Source organism: Gigantopelta aegis, chromosome 13, assembly GCF_016097555.1.
Source record: "Gigantopelta aegis isolate Gae_Host chromosome 13, Gae_host_genome, whole genome shotgun sequence".
Taxonomy (NCBI): Eukaryota; Metazoa; Mollusca; class Gastropoda; order Neomphalida; family Peltospiridae; genus Gigantopelta; species Gigantopelta aegis.
Genome location: NC_054711.1, coordinates 34454756 through 34482059, shown reverse-complemented (window position 1 = coordinate 34482059; position 27304 = coordinate 34454756). Strand labels below are relative to the sequence as shown.

The 27304-nt window shown below is 38.5% G+C and overlaps 1 protein-coding gene and 1 long non-coding RNA gene across 2 annotated transcripts in view; both read right to left on the bottom strand.

The window, feature by feature from the left end:
• LOC121387521 (chitinase-3-like protein 1) overlaps positions 1-14249 on the bottom strand; it is a 54374-nt gene extending 40125 nt beyond the window's left edge. Inside the window, exon 1 of the mRNA XM_041518666.1 lies at positions 14077-14249. The gene's annotated coding sequence lies outside the window, so the exon portion shown is untranslated. The remainder of the gene's footprint in view (positions 1-14076) is intronic.
• A 12918-nt stretch (positions 14250-27167) lies between these two features.
• LOC121387475 overlaps positions 27168-27304 on the bottom strand; it is a 40837-nt gene continuing 40700 nt past the window's right edge. The window contains exon 3 of the long non-coding RNA XR_005959824.1: positions 27168-27279. This is a non-coding gene — a long non-coding RNA (uncharacterized LOC121387475). The remainder of the gene's footprint in view (positions 27280-27304) is intronic.

Here is a 27304-nt window from a genome sequence, read left to right as displayed (position 1 = left end):
AGCCCCATTCTCTAATCGGCTTTAACCCATCCCAGCCAGTGCCTCAAGGCTGATACATCAAAAGCCGTCATATATGCTGTCCTGTCTGTGGTAAAGTGCACATAAGATATCCCTTGCTGCTAATAGAACAAAAGTAGAGGGTATCCTTTGAGGACTATGTGACAGAATTACCAAATGGTTGACATCCTATTGCGGATGATTAATTAGCAAATATAATCTAAAAGGTTACCTGTTTAGAGCACATTGATTTGTTAATTATCAGCTATTGGACGTGGAATATTTGTCAATTCTGACATTTACTATATCATATAGTACCTCGGGTAAGCGCTCGACCACCGAGTTATATCCCTTTCCTTTCCTCGAAATCGTCATGTTCGTCTTGTCAATCGGCTTGAGCGCGACGTAGCCCAGTGATAAAGCAGTCCCCTAATGCGGTCGGTTTGGGATCGACCACCGTCGGTTTGGGATCGACCACCGTCGGTTTGGGATCGACCACCGTTGGTGGGCCCATTGGGCTATTTTTCGTTCTTGCCAGTGCTCCACGGCTGGTATATTCAAGGCCGTAGTATGTGCTATCATGTTTGGTGGTATATATTAAAGATCCCTTGCTACTAATGAAAATATGTAGCAGGTTTCCTCTCTTAAAAGCGCAGACCCTAGTTTCATCCCATGAAAAATTACCAGTAAGATTAGTTAATCTGCAAACCTGTAGCACATTTGAATGAAGTTAAAACAGAGTGCACCACAGCTGGTATATTAAAGGCCGTGCTATCATGTCTATGGGATGGTGCATATAAAAAAATCCCTTGCTACTAATGAAGTTTTTTTATTTGGGTTTCCACTCTAAGACTATATTTCAAACTTACTAAATGTTTGACATCCAATAGCCGATGATTAACAAATCAATGTGTTTTAATGGTGTCGTTACACAAAACAAACTTTGACAATCGGCTATTTTCGTGGCTATATCGTACGAAGCACTCGTATCGTGTGGCGTCGTCTTAAGACAATAAAGTTTTGTTTAAAGAGTGCACACAAGCAAGAATAATTTAACATACGACTGATAGTTAAAGTGGCACGTTCTCCACTTCATGCACAGCGGTAACAGTTTCATTTTGTTTTTGACCAGTGCATATTTGTGTTCAGCGCAGCGTTGTTTGAGATCTAGCACCGAATATATTTAATGCACCAACACCTGACTCCAAAATAATTGCATTAAGTAATTACAACATTTGTACTGAGATTACTTTCAGTGTAAATTTTCCTAATGGGTCGAGTTTGATCTACACACAACACGGGGGCCTAGTTTCTTATCCGATTAACATGGGGAAAAAAATGAAAAAAAAAAATAATAATAATAAAAAAAAAAATAATAATAAATAAAACAAACAAGCAAACAAACACAAAGAAACAATCTAACACTCTAACAAAACAAAAACCTATTTTGGATACAGCGTTTAAAATTGAAACCGCAATTAATGCGTGACAGCAGAGGTAAAAACGTACCTGTCGTCAGTTCCAGCCAGTGCACCACGACTGGTATATCAAAGGCCGTGACATGTGCTATCCTGTCTGTGGGATGGTGCATATATAAAAGATCCGTTGCTGCATAAGAAAAATGTAACGGGTTTCCTCTTAAAGACTATGTCAGAATTACCAAATGTTTTACACCCAACAGCCTATGATTAATAAATTAATGTGCTCTAGTGGTGTCGTTAAACAAAACAAACATTAACTTTAAACTTTGAAAAAGTACTTGTTTAGTTTAGAAGTTTTCTCTAGTTGAAAATCACCTTATATTAATTACTATATGCTGATAATTGTATACTACCCCACTAGCCCTTAAAATTAATCACCAGTTATGTTAGGTTATTGCCTAACTTAGGCTCCAATCTCGTTTTCAACCAATCAATATTGTCGTCTATGTAATTTGATTTAGTTGCATGCACCCTTCAATAGATTTATGAGACCAGAGCCGAGTTCAGCCAGACCGAGCAGACAAACGTCCGCTACACTGGTTTATGCGCTTCACATTAAACCGAATGACCACACCGGGAACCAGTCGAAATAGTTCCCAAGCTTTAGCGAAAAACGACTGGCTTAACTTAGTGATGATATTATGATTAATGTTTGGGCTAGGCTTTTGAAACATTTATATTTATAGTAGCAACTATAACAACATTGTCATCCATGGGATTTGACTTGGTGTGATACACCCTTCAATACAGTTGTGAGACACGATATATGTGATTAAGTTTAAAGTCGTTTTATTTGTATAATTTATATTTACAGCGACATCTATAACAACATATGTTAACATTGTCGTCTATGGGATTTGATTTGGTGTGATACACCATTCAGTACACTTTCGAGACATCACATGTTAAGCATGGACTAATTCCATTGGACGCTCTTCAAGGTTATGAGGTAATCTGAAAACCGTAAACGTCACTTTGTCTTGATTTAAAAGTCTGTACACTGAAAACGTTTGATAAATTTGTACATTAAAGCCGTGTTTACTTTTTATCGCGTATTATTGTTTTTGGAGTTAACTCTCCGGCTAGAAGCCACCACAAGGAGAGTGTATTATTGCTCAAGTCAATACGGCAAGCGAACTATTTTGGAAGAGAACTCAAACACCCGGTATTAAGGGTTTAAAAGACTAGTACGGTCTACACGATGGTGAAATCTGTTCAAGGAAAAAAGGAAAGTAGGAACCGGGGTGGAGTGGTGCCTTAGGATGATCATTATATTGCTGCACGTTCAGTTTCTGTAAACGAAGTGGAGTAAAGTAAATGTTATGTATTGTTCAATTTATACACTAGCACCTACACACGAGAGAGAGAGAGAGAGAGAGAGAGAGAGAGAGAGAGAGAGAGAGAGAGAGAGAGAGAGAGAGAGAGAGAGAGAGAGAGAGACGGAGAAATAGAACAGAAGATAAAACAGCAGGCACATAAAGATAGAAAGAAACGGATATATGACGAATAAGAGAGAGAGAGAGAGAGAGAGAGAGAGAGAGAGAGAGAGAGAGAGAGAGGAAAGTGGGAGAGAGGAAAGTGGGAGAGGGGAAAGTCAGAAAGAAGAATGATGAACGGAGGAAGGGAGGAAAGAGGTGGCTAGCAGAAGACAGGCGAGAGTGATAGAACGACGACACCAATTATTCATTGTTGCGTTATGTGTCAGGACGCGGGCCACAGCGTCACCGATGTTTACTGTTTACACACACGCATGTTTGTTCGCATTGTTGTCAGGTTTCTAAAAATCGATACACTTTTCTTTTCAAATGTCCTTTGTTCAATCCACGACGTTACCACATAGTGAAAAGCAACTTTTTATTTATTTATTTTATCATTTCAAATTTAATTTAAAGGTCCTATCTCAAACTTGAAACTACACTATTTCGTTATATGTGCATTTATTTTTAATAAATAACCACATATTAATAGATCCCACGCATAATTTTTCCACAATTAACTGTAGAATAATATTTTTTAAAAAGTCTTCAACTGGATGACAAGAAGAGTTTCCCGAATAATTTCTGGATAAATACAGTATGGCCACCATCTTTGCGGGGTTTTTTGTCCGCTGACCGCAACTAATTCTGAGTAAACTTAGTGTGTTGACCGTGTACGCATAAAACAGTGACGTCACTGGTTAATTCGTGTGACACTCTCAAGATTTCTTTCTTAAAATAAAATAAAATTCTACTAGTAAATCTTTTATAGGCATATAACTGAGTGTATATACTTTGTATTTCAAAGCAAACATTAATAAGTATTTTGACGGGAACCGCCAGTATTGCAATGTTGACATCACACATTAATTCTTCTTTTTTATGCTAATTGTTTAATATCTGTTATTCATAAATACTTTTTTTTAAATGTAAAGCAAAAGTGAAAGTCATTAGAAACGTAGATTGGGCTAAGCCAGGATCGTATCAAGCCTAACATAATTGTGTGAGTGGGGGGGGGGGGGGGGGGGGGGGGGGGGGGGGGGGGGGGGGGTGAATGCAGTAAAACAAAAACCATTATTAATTCAAGTAGAGAGAAGCGTCAATTTTAAACTAAAAATACTCTTTTTATTCTTTTTATTTTTTGTCCAACCCCGACTAGGTACAGCTTTAGAACAGTTTTAAAATGAATTTAAACGTCGTTTTCAACTAAAATCTATTTACGGACCTGGCGTTTGTAGTTAACTTATGCATCATAGACAAATGCATTTCGATCCTGCTTATTTTTCATTGGATGGTATGTAAGTGGCAACCTGGTCATTACCTGGGAGCAGCCACTCGGATGTTTATAATTTGTTATCACACATATGTGTGTTGTTATGTTTGTGTTACCAAAAATAACAAATCATGTTCTTACCAACGGGTGTGTAATATAGCTGATTACTAACTGACCACGCCACTGATGCCGGTCTTCTGTTCCACCTCTGTGCCAAAATGTGTACTTTAAAGAGACCTTTCTTGTGAAACAAGGAACCTTACTCCCCTTTGTATTTTACCAACACCAATATCGGCTTATTGAGATTTCGCGGCGGACCGTGTCCCCGTATAGGGGCAATTCTGTAAAACTGTTTGTACCGCAAAGATTGACTTTCATTGTAACATCAACACGGCACAACTTTTGTTGACACGTGTGATACGAACTGTAAATCCTTTCAGACCAAAATATTAGTTTAACAATCGTGAAGAGGAACAATCGTAGGTTTTGTGTTTATACTGCATAATAAAAATATCAATAAAATTTAATATATGAAAATAACACTTTAACAAAAGTATACTTTAGATATTAAAAGAAATATCGTTTTAAAGTGTGCCTTTAATGAATTTTAAAATAAAATAAAAAAATTAAAAAGAGGAAAAAAAGAGGAAATTTCGGCGAAATTAACTTTCTCATCCACCATCGGCGTAGTGCTTTGGCTTAAATATATCTTTTTTAATTCGTGATGTAAAATTCACCATTAATCTGCTTATATATATTTTTTTTATTATGATAGAAGTTTTATTACATTTCGCGAGAAAACAGAGTTTATATATATAAAATACACAAAAAACACCCCACAACACATACACTCACACGCACATACACACACACACACGCACGCACGCACACACACAACCCCACATAAAAAGACAACATCACAACCACAAAATTACAGAAAAACATAAATATTAGTTGACAAATAACATCTCTATCCAAATTAATTTCATTTATGTACTGAAATGATCATCTATAGGTACAACTACAAGCCAAGTTTCACTGATCTATGAATTTGGCGTCGTTGTTTTACACCAATATTTCGAGGCGGGACAAAAAGTATATAGCGGATATTTCATGTTTTTTGTAAAATATGATTTATATCTCATCGAGTGAAGTTTGCAATTATATCTCACGAGTCGCGCTTGCGCGACGAGTGTGATATGATTGCAAACTTCACGAGTCAGGAAGAAAGAAAATGTTTTATTTAACGATGCACTCAGCACATTTTATTTACGGTTATATGGCGTCGGACACATGGTTAAGGACCATACAAATATAGAGAGAGGAAACCCACTGTCGCCACTTCATGGACTACTCTTTTCGATTAGCAGCAAGGGATCTTTTATATGTCCCAGACAGGATAGCACATACCACGACCTTTGATATACCAATCGTGGTGCACTGGCTGGAACGAGAAATAGCTCAATGGGCCCACCGACGGAGGTCGATCCTAGACCGACCGCGCATCATGCGGACGATTTATCGCATCCCATCCCATCCCATCCCATCCCATCCCTAGATTTCACGTAAATGCAATTCTGCGTAGATTTATTTGGTGCACAGGAACTCTTTTTCGCGAGTGGGAACTTTTCAAATAATGAACTGTAAAAACATTTACTGTTCATCTCCACAGCTCTGTCCTTGTCTCCCTACATAGTATGGCACACTTCGTGGGGAAATACGGGTTTGGAAGGAATTTGCCTTGAACCTTTTTCCTTTTTTTGGGGGGGGGGGGATGGGGTGGGGGAAGATGTGCTGACATCCATTAACAGAAGTTCGAAAAATCAGTCACATATATAGCAAGCATTTAAAATACGTCAGTGAATACCCCTCGCCGACCGGTAGTCCCAAACACAACCCCTAGTGGAATACTATGGTTATATATAACATAGACCTTTACTCCAGTGACTGAGCGAGGCGGGACGTAGACCTCTGGTAAAGCGCTCGCCTGGTGCACGGTCGGTCTAGGATCGATCTCCGTCGGTGGGCCCATTGGGCTATTTCTTGTTCTAGCCCGTGTACCACGACTGGTATATCACAAGCCGTGGTATGTCATATCCCGCCTGTGACCTGATTCATATAAAAGATCCCTTGCTACTAATCGAAAAATGTATCTGGATTGCTCTCTAAGACTATAGGTCAAAATTACTAAATAGCCGATGATTAATAAATCAATGTACTCTAATGGTGTCGTTAAACAAAATAAACTTTAACTTTCCCAGTAACATACAAAACAAAAGCATCTCAGTGGTGGATCCACAAAATCCTCTCTTTTTTTTTGGGGGGGGGGGCAAGGACATGAGGCGGAATATCAGTGGAACTTTGGGGGAGGTTTGGAGGGGATCGGTAACTCTCGGTGCCCTTTCAGTATTGGAGGGAATCCTCAAATTCGGGTAAATTTTATAAGATATTTGGACGAAATAAGCTTGACTGAAACCTTTTCACCATGTATTCTACTCACAATATTAGTTGTGATCGATGTAAAGATACATTTACAATCCTATATAGCAGGATTCGACGAGGCTTTCGTTTCCAGCTGATGAATTTTTGGTCTGGGCTAGTGAAAATTATCAACTATATTACTGTGATACATAAAGCACTGGCCAAAGTAGCCTGAGTACTCTGACTGTAAGAGAGCTAGACGGACAGTCAGAGTACTCGGACTATAGCCAAAGTAGCCCGAGTACTCTGACTGTAGGGTGTATACTACCAAATCAAATCCCATAGACGACAATAGTAACATATGCGGCTAAAACTCCTACCTGCAACGTATCAACCGACATAAACGCCACGGATATAAATACTACCACCCCTTACACTTAAAGTGAATCAGAAAAAAATGGGGGTCAAGCTGCTCGTTTCTGAGATAACGGGTAGGGTCTATGACTACCCTAGTTTCGCACAAAATTTGAGTACTTTTTTTTACAGGTACCCCATACATGTTTCAAGCACAAGGCTACTTGACACATTGGTACTAGATGAAATAAAATTGCACATTTATTTTACCCAGATGAAACTATTATTTTTTACAACCAACACACTCACATTTATAACCAATCACAGGACTTGTGGTGATCACTTCTCTATCAAAAGTTCGGTGCACCTCGAACTTTGACCCAGCCGGAAGTTATTTGGTATAGTACTACCTATACTGATAACATACATTTTTCAAAAAGTGTCCAGCTATGTGTCTTTATGACAACCAGGATCTGGTGTATTCTGACATAAACTGACAACCTCACTGAAAGTGTTGTTTCTACAGTGCAACCTAATATAATGTACACCTCAAAAAGCATATATATTGCATATAGTTTTGTACAAATGCAATATGTCATATTAAACAACAAAATGTTTTAAAATAAAACTCCTGAAGATATTTACTTTCAGTTGGGTGTGTGTACTCAGGTATATATGTAGAGACAACAAAGATAGTCAGAGTACCTCTACCCCTTTAAAGAATGCCATTAAAACACATGCACTTGATTGACCCCTAGATTATGAAGACCTTAACAGGCACATCAAAGAAATATCAGTATTAAAAAAATACACTGTCTGAGGAAGGAAACACAAACATGACTGTACCTGTATGAAGTAATGACTTAATGTCCTGAACATTAGTGTTGGGAGGAAATCCTGTATGCTGGGTGTGGGTGTCTTCAAGTTACCAGGTGTGGGAATTTCAAATCCATCGGCCATGCTGATTTTCATAATGAACCATCAAAACCATTGGCAGCCACCAATATTCCTGACTATATTTTATTTATAGCCTACTGTAGTTGGAGGTTTTAATAGTTGTGATATCTGGAATAATCATGCAGCTTTAACACATTTATTTTTGATTAATTACTGAAAAAAACTATTTTTAAATGACAAAATTACCCGAACATCTATTTTCTTGCATTATTTTCTAATCCGGATGAATACAATATGTACATTAGATGTATTCCTACAATCTGTAATCCAGCATTTTATTTAGCTAGTAACATTAGGTAATACAGCTTTAACAATAAAATAAATTATCAACTTAATCCAAGGCAGATAATCAAATCTGAAAAAATTGGTTCTGAATCTAGTATAAACTCAAAATGCTTTTCATGAGAGCTAACTAAGTGATTATTAAGAAACAAAAATGATCTGGAGATCTAAGTATATGTTTAACAACCTTATTGTTATGTACAAATAAGAACAGAAGGCACAATAGTGACAACAAATTTAATTATGTTTTTGGTAAAGTTTTTCTTCAAATTTACTTTAAATTTTGCATAAAACTACAAATTTGTCTAAAATATAACTTAGCACCCTATAAATATGTCAAAATGACAATAAAAATCAACTTCTTTACAAATTTGAGTTTTCAGAATTTCATACATAAAAAATTAACAATGTTAATGGAAACTAAAGACATTAACCCACTATTGGCACATGCTATTTTTAATATAAAAATAAATTGCTATTAAAATCTTAGTTCAGGTTGCCTATATATAATACCATATTTAAGAGCAGTTGTATATGGCAAGTCAAATACCATGTAAAAAGAAATTATTGAAATCTTTACAGTATGAATTATAGGCCAAAACCAACTTTTCTTCAGTGCTAACTTTGATTCAAACTCCATTCAGAGCCATGTACAGAGATTATTGTCAAGGTCAAGGTCATTGTGAACTTGCATGATCGAGTGATGGCTAATTAATCAACCAGTATAGTTTAATTAAATAAAATGACAAAATCATAATATTTTTTATTATGCACTGAATATGTGCTATAGGGTGTATACTACCAAATCAAATCCCATAGACGACAATAGTAACATATGCGGCTAAAACTCCTACCTGCAACGTATCAACCGACATAAACGCCACGGATATAAATACTACCACCCCTTACACTTAAAGTGAATCAGAAAAAAATGGGGGTCAAGCTGCTCGTTTCTGAGATAACGGGTAGCGTCTATGACTACCCTAGTTTCGCACAAAATTTGAGTACTTTTTTTTACAGGTACCCCATACATGTTTCAAGCACAAGGCTACTTGACACATTGGTACTAGATGAAATAAAATTGCACATTTATTTTACCCAGATGAAACTATTATTTTTTACAACCAACACACTCACATTTATAACCAATCACAGGACTTGTGGTGTTCACTTCTCTATCAAAAGTTCGGTGCACCTCGAACTTTGACCCAGCCGGAAGTTATTTGGTATAGTACTACCTATACTGATAACATACATTTTTCAAAAAGTGTCCAGCTATGTGTCTTTATGACAACCAGGATCTGGTGTATTCTGACATAAACTGACAACCTCACTGAAAGTGTTGTTTCTACAGTGCAACCTAATATAATGTACACCTCAAAAAGCATATATATTGCATATAGTTTTGTACAAATGCAATATGTCATATTAAACAACAAAATGTTTTAAAATAAAACTCCTGAAGATATTTACTTTCAGTTGGGTGTGTGTACTCAGGTATATATGTAGAGACAACAAAGATAGTCAGAGTACCTCTACCCCTTTAAAGAATGCCATTAAAACACATGCACTTGATTGACCCCTAGATTATGAAGACCTTAACAGGCACATCAAAGAAATATCAGTATTAAAAAAATACACTGTCTGAGGAAGGAAACACAAACATGACTGTACCTGTATGAAGTAATGACTTAATGTCCTGAACATTAGTGTTGGGAGGAAATCCTGTATGCTGGGTGTGGGTGTCTTCAAGTTACCAGGTGTGGGAATTTCAAATCCATCGGCCATGCTGATTTTCATAATGAACCATCAAAACCATTGGCAGCCACCAATATTCCTGACTATATTTTATTTATAGCCTACTGTAGTTGGAGGTTTTAATAGTTGTGATATCTGGAATAATCATGCAGCTTTAACACATTTATTTTTGATTAATTACTGAAAAAAACTATTTTTAAATGACAAAATTACCCGAACATCTATTTTCTTGCATTATTTTCTAATCCGGATGAATACAATATGTACATTAGATGTATTCCTACAATCTGTAATCCAGCATTTTATTTAGCTAGTAACATTAGGTAATACAGCTTTAACAATAAAATAAATTATCAACTTAATCCAAGGCAGATAATCAAATCTGAAAAAATTGGTTCTGAATCTAGTATAAACTCAAAATGCTTTTCATGAGAGCTAACTAAGTGATTATTAAGAAACAAAAATGATCTGGAGATCTAAGTATATGTTTAACAACCTTATTGTTATGTACAAATAAGAACAGAAGGCACAATAGTGACAACAAATTTAATTATGTTTTTGGTAAAGTTTTTCTTCAAATTTACTTTAAATTTTGCATAAAACTACAAATTTGTCTAAAATATAACTTAGCACCCTATAAATATGTCAAAATGACAATAAAAATCAACTTCTTTACAAATTTGAGTTTTCAGAATTTCATACATAAAAAATTAACAATGTTAATGGAAACTAAAGACATTAACCCACTATTGGCACATGCTATTTTTAATATAAAAATAAATTGCTATTAAAATCTTAGTTCAGGTTGCCTATATATAATACCATATTTAAGAGCAGTTGTATATGGCAAGTCAAATACCATGTAAAAAGAAATTATTGAAATCTTTACAGTATGAATTATAGGCCAAAACCAACTTTTCTTCAGTGCTAACTTTGATTCAAACTCCATTCAGAGCCATGTACAGAGATTATTGTCAAGGTCAAGGTCATTGTGAACTTGCATGATCGAGTGATGGCTAATTAATCAACCAGTATAGTTTAATTAAATAAAATGACAAAATCATAATATTTTTTATTATGCACTGAATATGTGCTATAGGGTGTATACTACCAAATCAAATCCCATAGACGACAATAGTAACATATGCGGCTAAAACTCCTACCTGCAACGTATCAACCGACATAAACGCCACGGATATAAATACTACCACCCCTTACACTTAAAGTGAATCAGAAAAAAATGGGGGTCAAGCTGCTCGTTTCTGAGATAACGGGTAGCGTCTATGACTACCCTAGTTTCGCACAAAATTTGAGTACTTTTTTTTACAGGTACCCCATACATGTTTCAAGCACAAGGCTACTTGACACATTGGTACTAGATGAAATAAAATTGCACATTTATTTTACCCAGATGAAACTATTATTTTTTACAACCAACACACTCACATTTATAACCAATCACAGGACTTGTGGTGATCACTTCTCTATCAAAAGTTCGGTGCACCTCGAACTTTGACCCAGCCGGAAGTTATTTGGTGTATTCTGACATAAACTGACAATCTCACTGAAAGTGTTGTTTCTACAGTGCAACCTAATATAATGTACACCTCAAAAAGCATATATATTGCATATAGTTTTGTACAAATGCAATATGTCATATTAAACAACAAAATGTTTTAAAATAAAACTCCTGAAGATATTTACTTTCAGTTGGGTGTGTGTACTCAGGTATATATGTAGAGACAACAAAGATAGTCGGAAGTTATTTGGTATAGTACTACCTGTAAGAGAGCTAGACGGACAGTCAGAGTACTCGGACTGTAAGAGAGCTAGACGGACAGTCAGATTACTCGGACTGTAAGAGAGCTAGACGGACAGTCAGAGTACTGTGACTGTAAGAGAGCTAGACGGACAGTCAGATTACTCGGACTGTAAGAGAGCTAGACGGACAGTCAGAGTACTGTGACTGTAAGAGAGCTAGACGGACAGTCAGATTACTCGGACTGTAAGAGAGCTAGACGGACAGTCAGAGTACTCGGACTGTAAGAGAGCTAGACGGACAGTCAGATTACTCGGACTGTAAGAGAGCTAGACGGACAGTCAGATTACTCGGACTGTAAGAGAGCTAGACGGACAGTCAGAGTACTCGGACTGTAAGAGAGCTAGACGGACAGTCAGAGTACTCGGACTGTAAGAGAGCTAGACGGACAGTTAGATTACTCGGACTGTAAGAGAGCTAGACGGACAGTCAGAGTACTCGGACTGTAAGAGAGCTAGACGGACAGTCAGACTACTGTGACTGTAAGAGAGCTAGATGGACAGTCAGAGTACTCGGACTGTAAGAGAGCTAGACGGACAGTCAGAGTACTCGGACTGTAAGAGAGCTAGACGGACAGTCAGAGTACTCGGACTGTAAGAGAGCTAGACGGACAGTCAGACTACTGTGACTGTAAGAGAGCTAGACGGACAGTCAGATTACTCGGACTGTAAGAGAGCTAGACGGACAGTCAGACTACTGTGACTGTAAGAGAGCTAGACGGACAGTCAGATTACTCGGACTGTAAGAGAGCTAGACGGACAGTCAGAGTACTGTGACTGTAAGAGAGCTAGACGGACAGTCAGATTACTCAGACTGTAAGAGAGCTAGACGGACAGTCAGAGTACTGTGACTGTAAGAGAGCTAGACGGACAGTCAGAGTACTGTGACTGTAAGAGAGCTAGACGGACAGTCAGAGTACTGTGACTGTAAGAGAGCTAGACGGACAGTCAGAGTACTGTGACTGTAAGAGAGTTAGACGGACAGTCAGAGTACTGTGACTCTAAGAGAGCTAGACGGACAGTCAGAGTACTCGGACTGTAAGAGAGCTAGACGGACAGTCAGAGTACTGTGACTGTAAGAGAGCTTGACGGACAGTCAGAGTACTCGGACTGTAAGAGAGCTAGACGGACAGTCAGAGTACTGTGACTGTAAGAGAGCTAGACGGACAGTCAGAGTACTCGGACTGTAAGAGAGCTACACGGACAGTCAGAGTACTGTGACTGTAAGAGAGCTAGACGGACAGTCAGAGTACTCGGACTGTAAGAGAGCTAGACGGACAGTCAGAGTACTCGGACTGTAAGAGAGCTAGACGGACAGTCAGACTACTGTGACTGTAAGAGAGCTAGACGGACAGTCAGATTACTCGGACTGTAAGAGAGCTAGACGGACAGTCAGAGTACTGTGACTGTAAGAGAGCTAGACGGACAGTCAGATTACTCGGACTGTAAGAGAGCTAGACGGACAGTCAGAGTACTCGGACTGTAAGAGAGCTAGACGGACAGTCAGAGTACTCGGACTGTAAGAGAGCTAGACGGACAGTCAGATTACTCGGACTGTAAGAGAGCTAGACGGACAGTCAGAGTACTCAGACTGTAAGAGAGCTAGACGGACAGTCAGACTACTGTGACTGTAAGAGAGCTAGACGGACAGTCAGAGTACTCGGACTGTAAGAGAGCTAGACGGACAGTCAGAGTACTGGGACTATAAGAGAGCTAGACGGACAGTCAGAGTACTAGGACTATAGCCAATGTTTCTGTTGGGAGTAGAGTGACTTTCTCAATCATTTGTTGAACACTGTATATAGCTATTTGGTCGTAATGCTCACATGAATAAATGTTGTTATCCAGATTCGGGCATTTTTGTTTAATTTGGGCAAAACTCAGCCTTCCCCCCCCCCCCCCCCCCCTCCCCTACAAAATTGGGGGCCCGAACGCCTATGATACGAACTGCCCGAACACTCTACCCTAACAGATACAAAAAAGTGTCCTTTTTTTGTCTAGAATGAGTAAATGAATGTGGTAAAAATTTCCGTAAAACTGTGTTCAGTAAGCATTTCTGTAAAACTGTTTTCAGTAAACATTTCTGTAAAACTGAATAGGCCTACAATATAAATTTCTGTAAAAAAAAAGTATATTAAAGTAGCATTTTTTTGTGCCTGTATGACTAACCTAGACTTGACTTTTGACGGACTTTGGTACTGCCCAGTGGTATGTAATTAGATGGCGTGAAAACCAGTCATTTCTTAAACAATTTACATACCTAGGAGAGCGGCGGCGGCGTAACAATCCACGCTGACCAATTAATTCTGTGCGACGTCTGGTAAACGACGTCCAATTCCAAACACAACAAACTGAACTGGAAGAGAATTACTCATTCAAACATTCTCCCGTCTCCAATATTTAGATTGTTTAGCGGATTCTCTTAGTCTGGGCTGAACCCAAAACATCGGCTCGCAGTGTTACAGGTAACCTACCGCCTACCTGCACAGGTAAACAGTCGCTTGACTTGAAACTTAGAAACTTTATTTCAGTACACTCGGACGGAAATACGATACCAAAAATGTTAGTTTCTTTTGTTAACGACATCACTAGAGCACACTGATTTATTAATCATCGGCTGTTGGATGTCAAACATTTGGTAAATTTGACTTCTAGTCTTAGAGAGGAAACCCGCTACATATTTCCATTACTAGTCAGTGTCTTTTACAAACAGGATAACACATACTACGGCCTTTGATATGCCCGTCTGGTTGGAACGAGAATTAGCCCGATGGGGCGTGAAACAGATGTCAGACACACGTATAGGTACGACAGGTGTAATTACTAGCGTCGCAAACCTGAACTTGCGGTATTTTGTGAAACTGGCTCTAGCAGGGGCGGGACGTAGCTCAGTGGTAAAGCGCTCGATTGGTGCGCGGTCGGTTTGGGTCTATCTCCATCAGTGAGCCCATTAGGCTATTTCTAGTTCCAACCAGTGTACTACGACTGGTATATCAAAGGCCGTGGTATGTGATATTCTCTCTGTGGGATGGTGCATATAAAAGATCCCTGGCTATTAAAGGAATGCTAAACTCACATATGAGCCTGATGTGTTGGAAAGATTTATATTCAGTCCACCAACACAATGTCATACCGACAGTTTAAAAAAAAATGAAAAACGTGTTATTTTAGAATTAATTTTTTTAAAAAGGAAAAGATTTTTTGCTACTAACTGGGAGCAGCCATCTTGCGTCCTTTTTGGTAGCCACGCCCACAACAGCTGGGCGGGAAGTGACGTCAGCTCCTACTATAGTGTAGTAAATACGATACAAAAAAGTCACTAAACAAAGATGCATTACGACAGTGAGCACGAAATGGATAGCGAAGAGTTTTTTGAAGAGGCTGAACACAGGCGGGATTTTTTTTTTTTTTTTTTTTTTTTTTTTTTTTTTTTACAGCCGTTTCAGTTTGAACCAGTGAACACCGCTACCGAAATAGAAACGCGTTGGGAGGGGATACAGACTTGATAATGTGGACTGGTGTGTTTGTGGTAACTGTTTTTCACAAAAACAAATTGTAGGGGTTTCCTCACTAAGACATTAAATTTTGTAAAAATTACCAAATGTTTGACATCCAATAGCTGATGAATAATTAATCAATGTGCTTTATTGATGTCGTTAAACCAAACAAACCTTTTTCTTTTCTTTTTTTAGGGGTGCGGGTGGGGGTGATGGGGTATCCAGCATACCTTTAAATTGATCATTTCCGAGTTCATTCATGATATTACGGTTATATATTAGTGACTAGTAGGCCTATAGGGACATTTTAAAGATGTTATCGTCTAACAGAGACTTTTTATCGATTGTAATTACATATTAAATATATTTTTCTGCATAAAATATTAGTAGCTGTATATTAAACGTGTTTCTGATCGTTCTAAAAATGTGTACTATGTTAAATTTCATTTTATTTCCTAAAATATAGATTGGGCTTCTTACAAATATTAATTGAATATACAGACACTGATATTCTAAACAATAAAATATATTTAATATGTAAGTTTAATCGTAGAACTATTTTATTAGTCGGAAACATCTTACAATGCAGCGAACTCAGGAATGTCCCTTTAATTAACGCTATAAGAAGAACCGCATCACTCCTCTCGGAAACTGGCAGGGATGGGTTGCTCTGTTGTGATCATTTTTGTATCGCCATTCATCAATTTACTGCGTTACACCTCTCTTCCCCATCCACTTGTTATATTGGCCTGTAGCCCCATGACACGAGTCATAGGCAGTGTGGATGCCTAATGTGGGTACCCACACCAATATAAAATCCAGACTATGCCAATGATCACGATACGTATCGTAATATATACTGAACAAAATTAACCAAGGACCAGTAGATTCTCCAACCGGATGCGGATATTACAGGTCCGATTTTAATGAAACAATGTTTAGACGTTATATGTGATAAAAACTTGCTACAATGATATGACACTAGCAAAGAATTACCAAAAGGTCAACCGCGAGATTTAGCCAAGTCGGTTAAATGGTTGCTTGAGATGCATGCGTCGCAGTATCGAACCACCATTCAACTGATTGGGGGTTTTCTCGTTCCAACCAGTGCACCACAACTGGTCAAAGGCCGTTGTATGTGCTTTCCTGTCTCTGTGAAAGTGCATATAAAAGATCCCTTGCTACATTAGGAAAAATGTAGCGGCTTTCCTCTGATGACTACGTGTCAGAATTACCAAATGTTTGACATTCAATGGCAGATGATTAATTAATCAATGTGCTCAAGTGGTGTTGTTAACAAAACAAAAGTTTAACTATTGCTATCAAGGTAGATCACTCAAATGTTACTAAGGTAGGTAACTTCAATGTTATTCGTAAATTAACGGATATCACGGCTCCGATTTTATTGAAACAATGTTTACACGTTATATGTGATCAAAACTGGCTAAAACGATATGCCACTAGCAAACAATGACCAAAAGGTTAAACGCTATTACGGAAGGCGCGTAACATGATAAAGAAAATACAATGACGTGACTGTGAGGTATTGATATCAGGGGCGTGTAACTCGAAGCAGTCGTAAATGGTTTAATGTTACATCCATGCTACGGTTGGTCCAGAGTACAACTAAATGTTGTCGTAAATCTAGAAATTGACGCTTGTCCTAGGTGAGGAGTACAATTACGAGTGGTTCGAGTTACACACCTAACGTTTTAGTATTGCTTTTCGACTACCTACATTTAGTAGTAGAGCACGCTGATATGTAATTCTGTAGGAATTTTGTGCATATTTGGTATCATTGTCGATCAAAATAACAAAATATCTTAGGGTCCAAATCGATCTAGTACCCTCATAATTCGACTCAGCAACCCCAGCTAGACATAAAGATAATCGAATTTGTTCCTGAGATATGCCCCTGGACCTATTCGTTGGCGGCCATTTTTAAAAGGTGGTAGTTTATCATTTAAAATATTTAGGGGAGAAAAACACGACCCCCCCCCCCCCCCATAAACTTCGGTCGCTACAGTCTAGACCCCCGCCCCCGCCCCCGCTAAAATTCCTGTATTTACAACTTTGAATTGTAATAATATATCGGTACACCGATAATACCGCCCATTCCTAAAAACTGGTTATTTGTATAGGTAAGACTAATAACGCCTTAACTCTAAACCTGGTATAGAGTGCTCGTCAGAGGTCATGATATGTACTGTCCGGTCTGTGTGAATGTGTATATAAAAGATCCCTTGCTGCTAATGAAAAAAAAAAGAATATACATTTATTATATTTGTATATACATATACCACAACCTTTGGTATAGCAGTCGTGGGGCACATGTTGGGACGGGAAAGGACCCAGCAGGTTCACCGAACAGGTTCGATCCTATGACCCAAGCATCACAGGCGAGCTAATTCCCGCCTCTGGTTAGAGACAACGATGCCTTGACTAACACACCTAGGCTTAAAATCAGTACTGGGGTACGAACCCAGTGCCTACCAACCCTAAACCAGATAGCGAAATCTTTGCGCTATCCCATGTTGTTAGTTATAACTAGTTTAACATGGGTCCCGAGTCCGGCTTCCGATAAGATCGGGGGTCTGACTCGGGACAGGAACCCCATGTTGTAATGTAATTTCGCTAATATATCGCGCACTATAGTATCATTTTAATTTACTTCGTTTGTGCGAAATAGGAGATACGTTGCATGCGACGCGATGTTTTGAGATGCAAAGACATTTCGGAAGTACACTGATTAAGACTGTGTCGGATAAACCGCGATAAAGCTCATCACGGTGACGTACAGTGGTTAAACCATCAGGTTTCAAACTTGTAGGTACTGGGTTCGTATCAGTGGAAAACTGTAAGCTACTTCAATTATTTTCCGCTGCCTGTCTCTGTCTATCTCTCTGTCTCTGTGTCTCTCTGTTTCTCTCTGTGTCTGTCTGTCTCTCTCTGTCTGTGTGTGTGTGTGTGTCTCTCTCTCTCTCTCTCTCGCTCTCTCGCTCTCTCCCCACTTTCTCTCACTCACTCTATCCCCCCCTCTCTCTCACACTCCTCCGTTCTCTCCTTTCTCTCTCTCCCTCCCTCCCTCCCACCTCTCTCTCTCTCTCTCTCTCTCTCTCTCTCTCTCTCTCTCTCTCCTCTCTCTCTCTCTCTCTCTCCCCCCACTTTCTCTCACTCTTTCTTTATCCCCCTCTTTCTCTCTCTCTCACACTCCTCCGTTCTCTCCCTCCCTTTCTTTCTCTCTCTCTCCCTTCCCCACACCTCTCTCTCTCTCTCTATCTCTCTCTCTCTCTCTCTCTCTCTCTCTCTCTCTCTCTCTCTCTCTCTCTCTCTCTCTCTCTCTCTGTCTGTATGTCAGTGTCTCTCCCCCCCCCCTTCTCTCTCTCTCTCTCTCTCTCTCTCTCTCTCTCTCTCTCTCTCTCTCTCTCTCTCTCTCTCTCTCTCTCTCTCTCTCTCTCTCTCTCTCCTGTCTCTCGGATCTCATCTCCAATACTGAAGTAAGGAGTTTTCAACTGTGACAAAATGGACTTATTGTCAGGACAACCATTTTGAATGGTTACTTTTAGAAGCTGTGGTGTTGTATCTTTCCAAAAAAAAATGGGGGGGGGGTCGGGACATAGCCCAATGGTAATGCGCTCGCTTGATGCGCGGTCGAATTAAGATCGCACATCGTAGGTGAGCCCATTGGGCTATTTCTCGTTTCAGCCAGTGCACTACGACTGGTATATCAAAGATCGTGTCATGTGCTATCCTGTCTGTGGGATGATGCATTTAAAATATTCCTTATTACTAATTGAAAAACTCAGACTGAGAATGACCATGCTTGACATCCAATAGCCGATGATTAATAAATCGATGTGCTCTAGTGGTTAAACTTTTTTTTCTAATTTCCTCGATTCCTTTTTCAGCCATCGTGAGATGGGCAACAGCACTTACCATTTTCAGCCATCGTGAGATGGGCAACAGCACTTACCATTTTCAGCCATCGTGAGATGGGCAACAGCACTTACCATTTTCAGCCATCGTGAGATGGGTAACAGCACTTACCATTTTCATCCATCGTGAGATGGGTAACAGCACTTACCATTTCATAGGGAGATGTGTTCTGCTTAGTGTGTCGACTGTGCATTTGATTTCCTTCAAAATATCTGTGGGATGGCGCATATAAAAGATCCCTTGCTGCTAATCGAAAAAGAGTAGCCCATGAAGTGGCGACAGCGGGTTTCCTCTCTCAGTATCTGTGTGGTCCTTAACCATATGTCCGACGCCATATAACCTTAAATAAAATGTGTTGTGTACGTCGTTAAATAAAACATTTCCTTCCTTCCTTCCTTCAAAATACTTTACTTCCATGTTATAATCAATCGAGTATACGCTGTAGACGTTTTGGCGCTCTATCGATTGGCTTTTTCGTGATACTCTCGAGTGGATTATGTGAAATCATCTTGAAAAGTGCTTCAGAATACACCTAATTTGTTCTGAAGCATGTTTTTCATATTAAAAAAACGAAGTTTTCAAAGTGTCATCAGCACAGGTGTACGGAACATAGGCGTACAAAACATTTCTTTCTGTCTTTCTTTTAATTCATAAACTTTTATATTAAACCACCAAGAATTGTCTCCCTTATTACAAAGCAAGCGCCAGTTAGATCAAAGAAAGAAATGTTTTATTTAACGACGCACTCAACACATTTTATTTACGGTTATATAGCATCAGACATATGGTTAAGGACCACACAGATTTTGAGAGGAAACCCGCTGTCGCCACTACATGGGCTACTCTTTCCGATTGGCAGCAAGGGATCTTTTATTTGTGCTTCCCACAGGCAGGATAGCACAAACCATGGCCTTTGTTGAACCAGTTATGGATCATTGGTCGGTGCAAGTGGTTTACACCTACCCATTGAGCCTTGCGGAAAACTCAGTCAGGGTTTGGAGTCGGTATCTGGATTAAAAATCCCATGCCTCGACTGGGATCCGAACCCAGTACCTACCAGCCTGTAGACCGATGGCCTAACCACGACGCCACCGAGGCCGGTCCAGTTACGATCAATGCACGACTGTTCATCCAGCAGAGTTTGTTTGTTTTGTTTAACAACACCACTGGAGCATGTCGATTATTTTTAATCATCGGCTATTGGATGTCAAACATTTAGTAATTCGGATTCCAAGTCATCAGAGAAAACCCGCTACATTTGTTTTTTCTTATGCAGCAATAGACAGGAAAGCACATACCACGGCCTTTGTCTAGTTATGGAGCACTGGTTCCAGCAGAGTAACAAATCCATTTACGTTAAAAGGGAACCGATAAATTGCATGTACGTAACTATAGTGAATAACGTTAAAATTAATATAAACACATATTATTACATTTTAAATCCATACCAACTAAAATAAAAATTTAAATTTAAATATCCAGAGTAAATAAAAAAAAGTTTCTTTACAAATTACAATCAAATTGCATAGGTTAAATATTTTTTTATGATACAAGGATGACATGAATGCAACAACCAAGATAAATCACGTGCAGTTGTTCCTTTAGTCTCCATTGAGCTATTTCTCGCTCCAGCCAGTGCACCACGACTGGTATAACAAAGGTATGTGTTATCCTGTCTATGGGATGGTGCATATAAAAGATCCCTTGCTGCTAATCGAAGAGTAGCCCATGAAGTGGCGACAGCGGGTTTCCTCCCTCAATATCTGTTTGGTCCTTAACAATGTGTCCGACGCCATATAACCGTAAATACAATGTGTTGAGTGCGTCATTAAATAAAATATTTCCTTCATTTCTGTGTAAAGCTGTTTCTATTAATGCGGCTGCGGTCCGGGTGCGTCCGATTGCTATCCAACACTGGCATATATATGTGAGTGTGTGTGTGTGTATGTGTGTGTGTGTGTGTGTGTGTGTGTGTTGGTGTGTGTGTGTGTGTGTATGTGTGTCTGTGTGTGTTGGTGTGTGTGTGTGTGTATGTGTGTCTGTGTGTGTGTGTTGGTGTGTGTGTTGGTGTGTGTGTTGGTGTGTGTGTGTGTGTGTGTGGGTGTGTGTGTGTTGTGTGTGTGTGTGTGTGTGTGTGTGTGTATCCTCCTGTGCTATCCAACACTGGGATCTATATGTGTGTGTGTGTGTGTGTGTTTGTGTGTGTGTGTGTGTGTGTGTGGGTGTGTGTGTGTGTGTGTGTGTGTATGTGTGTCTGTGTGTTGGTGTGTGTTGGTGTGTGTGTGTGTGTGTACATACATATCCTCCTGTGCTATCCAACACTGGCATCTATATGTGTGTATGTGTGTGTGTGTTGGTGTGTGTGTGTGTGGGGGTGGGGGTGTGGGGGTGTGTGGGGGGTTGGTATGTGTTGGGGTGTGTGTTGGTGTGTGTGTGTGTGTGTGTGTGTGTTGGTGTGTGTGTGTGTGTGTGTTGGGGTGTGTGTTGGGGTGTGTGTGTGTGGTGTGGGTGTGTGTATGTGTGTGTTTGTGTGTGTTGGTGTGTGTTGGTGTGTGTGTGTGTGTGTGTGTGTGTGTGTGTGTACATACATTTAAGTGTGATAAAAGTTTACAAGCTATAAAATAAAATAGAATAAATCATTTAACAAATATTAAAATACTACTACTGCTAATAATAGTAATATTAAATAATAATTAGTATAATATATATATAAATATATATATATATATATATATATATATATATATATATATATATATATATATATATATTAATTAATTAATTGATATTTTTTGCTCCTGAAGTTATTAAGAATAGTTGAAAGTTCTTGGCCATTTTACTGTGTGCTTTGTTCTTTCTGTTGTTTTTTTAAATTATTATTATATAACTTATATATTTATTCACAATTACAATAATTTTTTATGTGACATACCCATCATACCTTTAAAAGTACTGGGGATGATTAAACACAAAAAGTAATATTTGTTTTTCACCTCCAGTCTATTGTAGCAATGTTTTGCCACATAATTAGCTACTGAGCCTTCAGCAGTTAGCAAACAAAATTAAAAAATTCATCAGCAGACGTACTGGGAGGGTTTACGTTCCCCCACTGATAGTTGTATAACTCACTGCACATCTGGTGATGCGTGTAGACCTCCATAGTACATTCCTGCCATCCCATTTACAAATCCTGGATCCGCTGTTGGATCTTATGGCTATTATTTCATATATACATACAATGCACACACGCAAACACACACACACACACACACACAGAGAGAGAGAGAGAGAGAGAGAGAGAGAGAGAGAGAGGAGAGAGAGAGAGAGAGAGAGAGAGAGAGAGAGAGGCACGCACGCACCCACCCACATACATACACATAGACACACACACACACACACACACACACACACACACCGTACGAAAATCGCATTAATGGAAACACTTACTTTAAAAACAATGTTGTGCGATATTTGACTCACCCGTATCCGAACCGCACCCGCACCGCAATCGCATTAATGGAAACATAGCTTAGTTGCAATGCAGGGGAACGCTGAAGCTGTTCAAGCATTTTGCCTTCACCCATGGGTTGTTTTGTTGATGTTGTTGTTGTTTTGTAATGAGATTTAATCTATATAAATTAATGGTCATTTGTTAAGAAACTTTTTAAAATGTTTTGTGGGGGAAAACATATGGGACATAATCCTGGATTCGCCTCTGATAAAATCGTGCATGTTTTGGTATAAGCAGGAAATGTTGCACGTCTGATAGAAGGCTATATTAAGCACATCTGCTCTAAATTCAAAATGTATTCAATATTTTGTTTCTTCCGTAATTTTACTTTACAATTAAACGTCAACTATAGTCCTGTTCAATTGTTTAGACCCTAATTTTTTTGCAAATGTTACGTTTAATTCCTAATCAATCCTTGTTTTCGTTACATTTGCATGAAAACAAATCCAAACCCCGACAGGTTTTATATACAATTCATCATCTAAAATGCACGAAGTTGACTTATTTCCATTTTACAAAAAAACTGTATGTTTTGAATTGATTGCATTTTTCATACTTTTAAAAACGCACGTGCGTCTGAGAAGAAATGGTTATGGAGTCGAGTTCTGGTCTGTTTTTAAGGGTATTTCACCGTGTCAACGTCACAGATTCTCATTTCACTCCGTTGTATTTTTATCCAGATGTGTTATAGGTTTCTTGGTTTAAATAAACTTAGTGTTAATTTTTATCGGTTAAAACTAGGATCTGCGACTTTAACCTATGCAATTTGATGGTGATTTGTAAAGAAACATTTTTTATTTTTTTAAAGAAACTTTTTTAAAATTTACTCTGAATTGTTTTCTTCTTTAAAAAAAAAAGTTATTTGAGTTGGTATGGATTTAAAACGTATTTAATATATTTTATATTAATGTTAACGTTATTCACTATAGTTACGTACATGCTAATTCATCGGTTTCCTTTTGACGCAAACGGATGTGCTACTCTGCTGGATTGTTCGAGGCGGGATGTACCCAGTTGTAAAGTGCTCGCTCGATGCGCGGTCAGTCTAGGATCGATCCCTGTTGGTGGGCCCATTGGGTTATTTCTTGTTCCAGCCAGTGCACCACGACTGGTATATCAAAGGCCGTGGTATGTACTACCCTGCCTGTGGGATGGTGCATATAAAAGATCCCATGCTGCTAATAAAAAAAGAGTAGCCCATGAAGTGGCGAGAGCGGGTTTCCTCTCTCAGTATCTTTGTGGCCCTTAACCATATGTCTGACGCTATATAACCGTCATTAAATGTGTTGAGTGCGTCGTTAAATAAAACATTTCTTTCTTTCTGCTGGATTGTTCGTGCATTGATCGTAACTGGCGCTTGCTTTGTAATAAGGGAGACAATTCTTGGTGGTTTAATATATAAGTTTATGATTTAAAAAAGAAAATGGTTTCATCTATTCAAGCACGTTTGTCGCGGTCACAACATTGACACTGCCAAATATTAAACATAGAGTTTAGGTTGGTTTCTTAGTAAGAAAGCAGGGTGTCGTGGATAAGTCATCGGGCATAAGGCTGGTATGTACTGGGTTCGCAGCCCGGTAACGGCTCCCATCCAGAGCGAGTTTTAACGACTTAATGGGTAGGTGTAAGGCCACTACACCCTCTTCTCTCTCATTAACAACTAACAACTAACCCACTATCCTGGACAGACATCCCAGATAGGTGAGGTGTGTGCCCAGGATAGCGTGTTTGAACCTTAATTGGATATAAGCACTAACATAAGTTGAAATGAATGTCGCAAATACTCGATATCAATTTGAGTGAGTTTCGCTACGTCACATTCATTTAGCATTATAGGTAGCAATCTGCCAAATAATATTTGACGGGGTCAAAAAGTCCTTCAAACAGGGCTACCTATATTTATATAGTGGAGTACCGGTACCGGCGGGGTAACAACTTCGTGCATTTTAGATGATTAATTGTATATAAAACCTGTCGGGGTTTGGGTTCGTTTTTATGCAAATGTAATGAAAACAAGGATTGAATAGGAATTAAACGTAACATTTGCAAAACACTTAGGGTCTAAACAATTGACCAGTACTATAGAAACAAGAGTACCGGTGAGGTACATGATACGCCCGTCATGAGTTTGATGGAAAACTATAGATATTAATGAATATGTTACTGGTATGATTCAATTCTAATTATGTGAAATATTTGCAGTGGAATGGATGAACAGTAAACGGTCCTGACTTCTTCAAAGACTAAACAAGATGTTCCTATGATGTTCACAATATAGACAATTTATTTGACTTATTTGTATCACAGTGACCTAGTAATTGTATGTGACACACCACCATCCCAACTTGTTCCTATGTGTGAGGTTTGATGGTCCTGTATACATCTGTATGCAAGATATGATCAGAACAAGGATCTACTGTTATGTGCAGTAGACCGTGAAAAATAGGTCACAGTTACCTAGTAATAGTACGCGACACACCGCCATTCCAAGTTGTTCCTGCATGTGAGGTTTGAGTGTCTTGTATGTAAGATATGGTCTGGACAAGGATTGATTGTTATGTGCAGTAGACCGTGAAAAGTAGGTCAAAGTTACACATGTACCTAGTAATAGTACGCGACACACTGCCATTTCAAGTTGCTCCTACATGTGAGGTTTGAGTGTCCTGTGTGCATCTGTATGCAAGATATGGTTCAGACAAGGACTTACTGTTATGTGCAGTAGACCGTGAAAAGTAGGTCACAGTGACCTAGTAATAGTACGCGAAACACCGCCATCCCAAATTGTTCCTATATGTCAGGTTTGATGGTCCTGTATGCATCTGTATGCAAGATATGGTCCGGACAAGGAGAAGTTAACAGACGGATGCACGGACAACGCCAGGGCCGTAGCTAGCGGGGGAGAGGGGTCCCCGAAAAAATCCGGAATAAATTATAAAAACTTAAAGAAAATTCTCTTCTTAACCGTTTGAGGAGTTTTAGACTATTAACTACTCAGTTGCCCCCCCCCCCCCCCCCCCCAACAAAAGACCCTAGCTACAGTCCTGAAAGCCATACCATAATATGACCCATCATAGACGGGCGTATATAAAACCGGTTGTATCACACCCTGTGATGTTGCGACATGCAGAACTGTTTGAATCAAAAGCACCACTGTGGAACCATCTAGTGCTGAGCCGGTTTTTCGTGCGTTTTGTGTGTGTGTGTGTGTGTGTGTGTGTGTGTGTGTGTGTGTGTGTGTGTGTGTGTGCCCATTTTTAGCTAAATTACATGCAATAAATGACCACAGATTCAGCTTCCTGTACCACGTAAACCCAATATTAGATACAAAATATTAATTGATATGGCAAATGGAACCTACAAACGTATGGATTCAGGTAATCTGGTGGCTATTTTGATTTTTTGCGGCACTGAAGTCAATTTCTAGGTGGCCTCAAACTTTGTTTTTTTCAAAGGGCATAGGTTCCAGAAGTCGGAACCATTGAGAATTCTTCCATAGGAAAAAAAGGCAATTTTCCTTGTTTGAGACATGTCTAAAATAATCTAGGAAAACATCATGCAGGAATATTATCGTCCTGTCGACAGTCCGGTTAAAGACATTATCAATGCCAAATTTTAATATTATCGTCCTGTCGACAGTCCGGTTAAAGACATTATCAATGCCAAATTTTAATATTATCGTCCTGTCGACAGTCCGGTTAAAGACATTATCAATGCCAAATTTTAATATTATCGTCCTGTCGACAGTCCGGTTAAAGACATTATCAATGCCAAATTTTAATATTGAATATTGATACTCATAATAAATATACTCAAAACAAATAATAATAATAATAATAATAATAATAATAAAGATTAATTTGACTTGTAGAGTGTAGAAAATTGCATCTAAGTTTCAAAACATTTTCCACCCAAAACCTTCTCACAACTAAATAAAACAAAAGTCAATTTCCACTGCATGCTTTAATGCACATGTATAACATAATGTATATAAAAGAAAACAAAAATATTTTAATATAATAAACAATGCAATATTTAAATAAATATATTGCTAAAAGAATATTATATTATATTTTTTAATCAAAGAAATATATTTACGTATTTTTCTTTGCATAAAAAAACAAACATCATATATTGTACATTTATATTTTTAAAAGCCTCATATTCCCATTTTAAACAATCCAATACACATGTATTTAAATAAATATATTGCTAAAAATGTATAGTATCTATTTTACCAAAGTATTTTTGTTTTAATGCTCAAGAGAAAATTGCATGGCAATGTCAGGGGAAACGGCCCCGAGTCATTTTCTTACAGCTAATGTATATGCACACACACACACACACACACACATTATATATATATATATATATATATATATATATATATATATATATATATATATATTAATTACATACCGCAAAACAAATTTCAAATAGAACAAATAGTATCTAACAAACAACTTCCAAGACTTTCACAGGATAACGTCTCTAACATTCTGTTTCTCAGATTGCTGTCCATCTGAAACAGACAAAAGCCATATAAC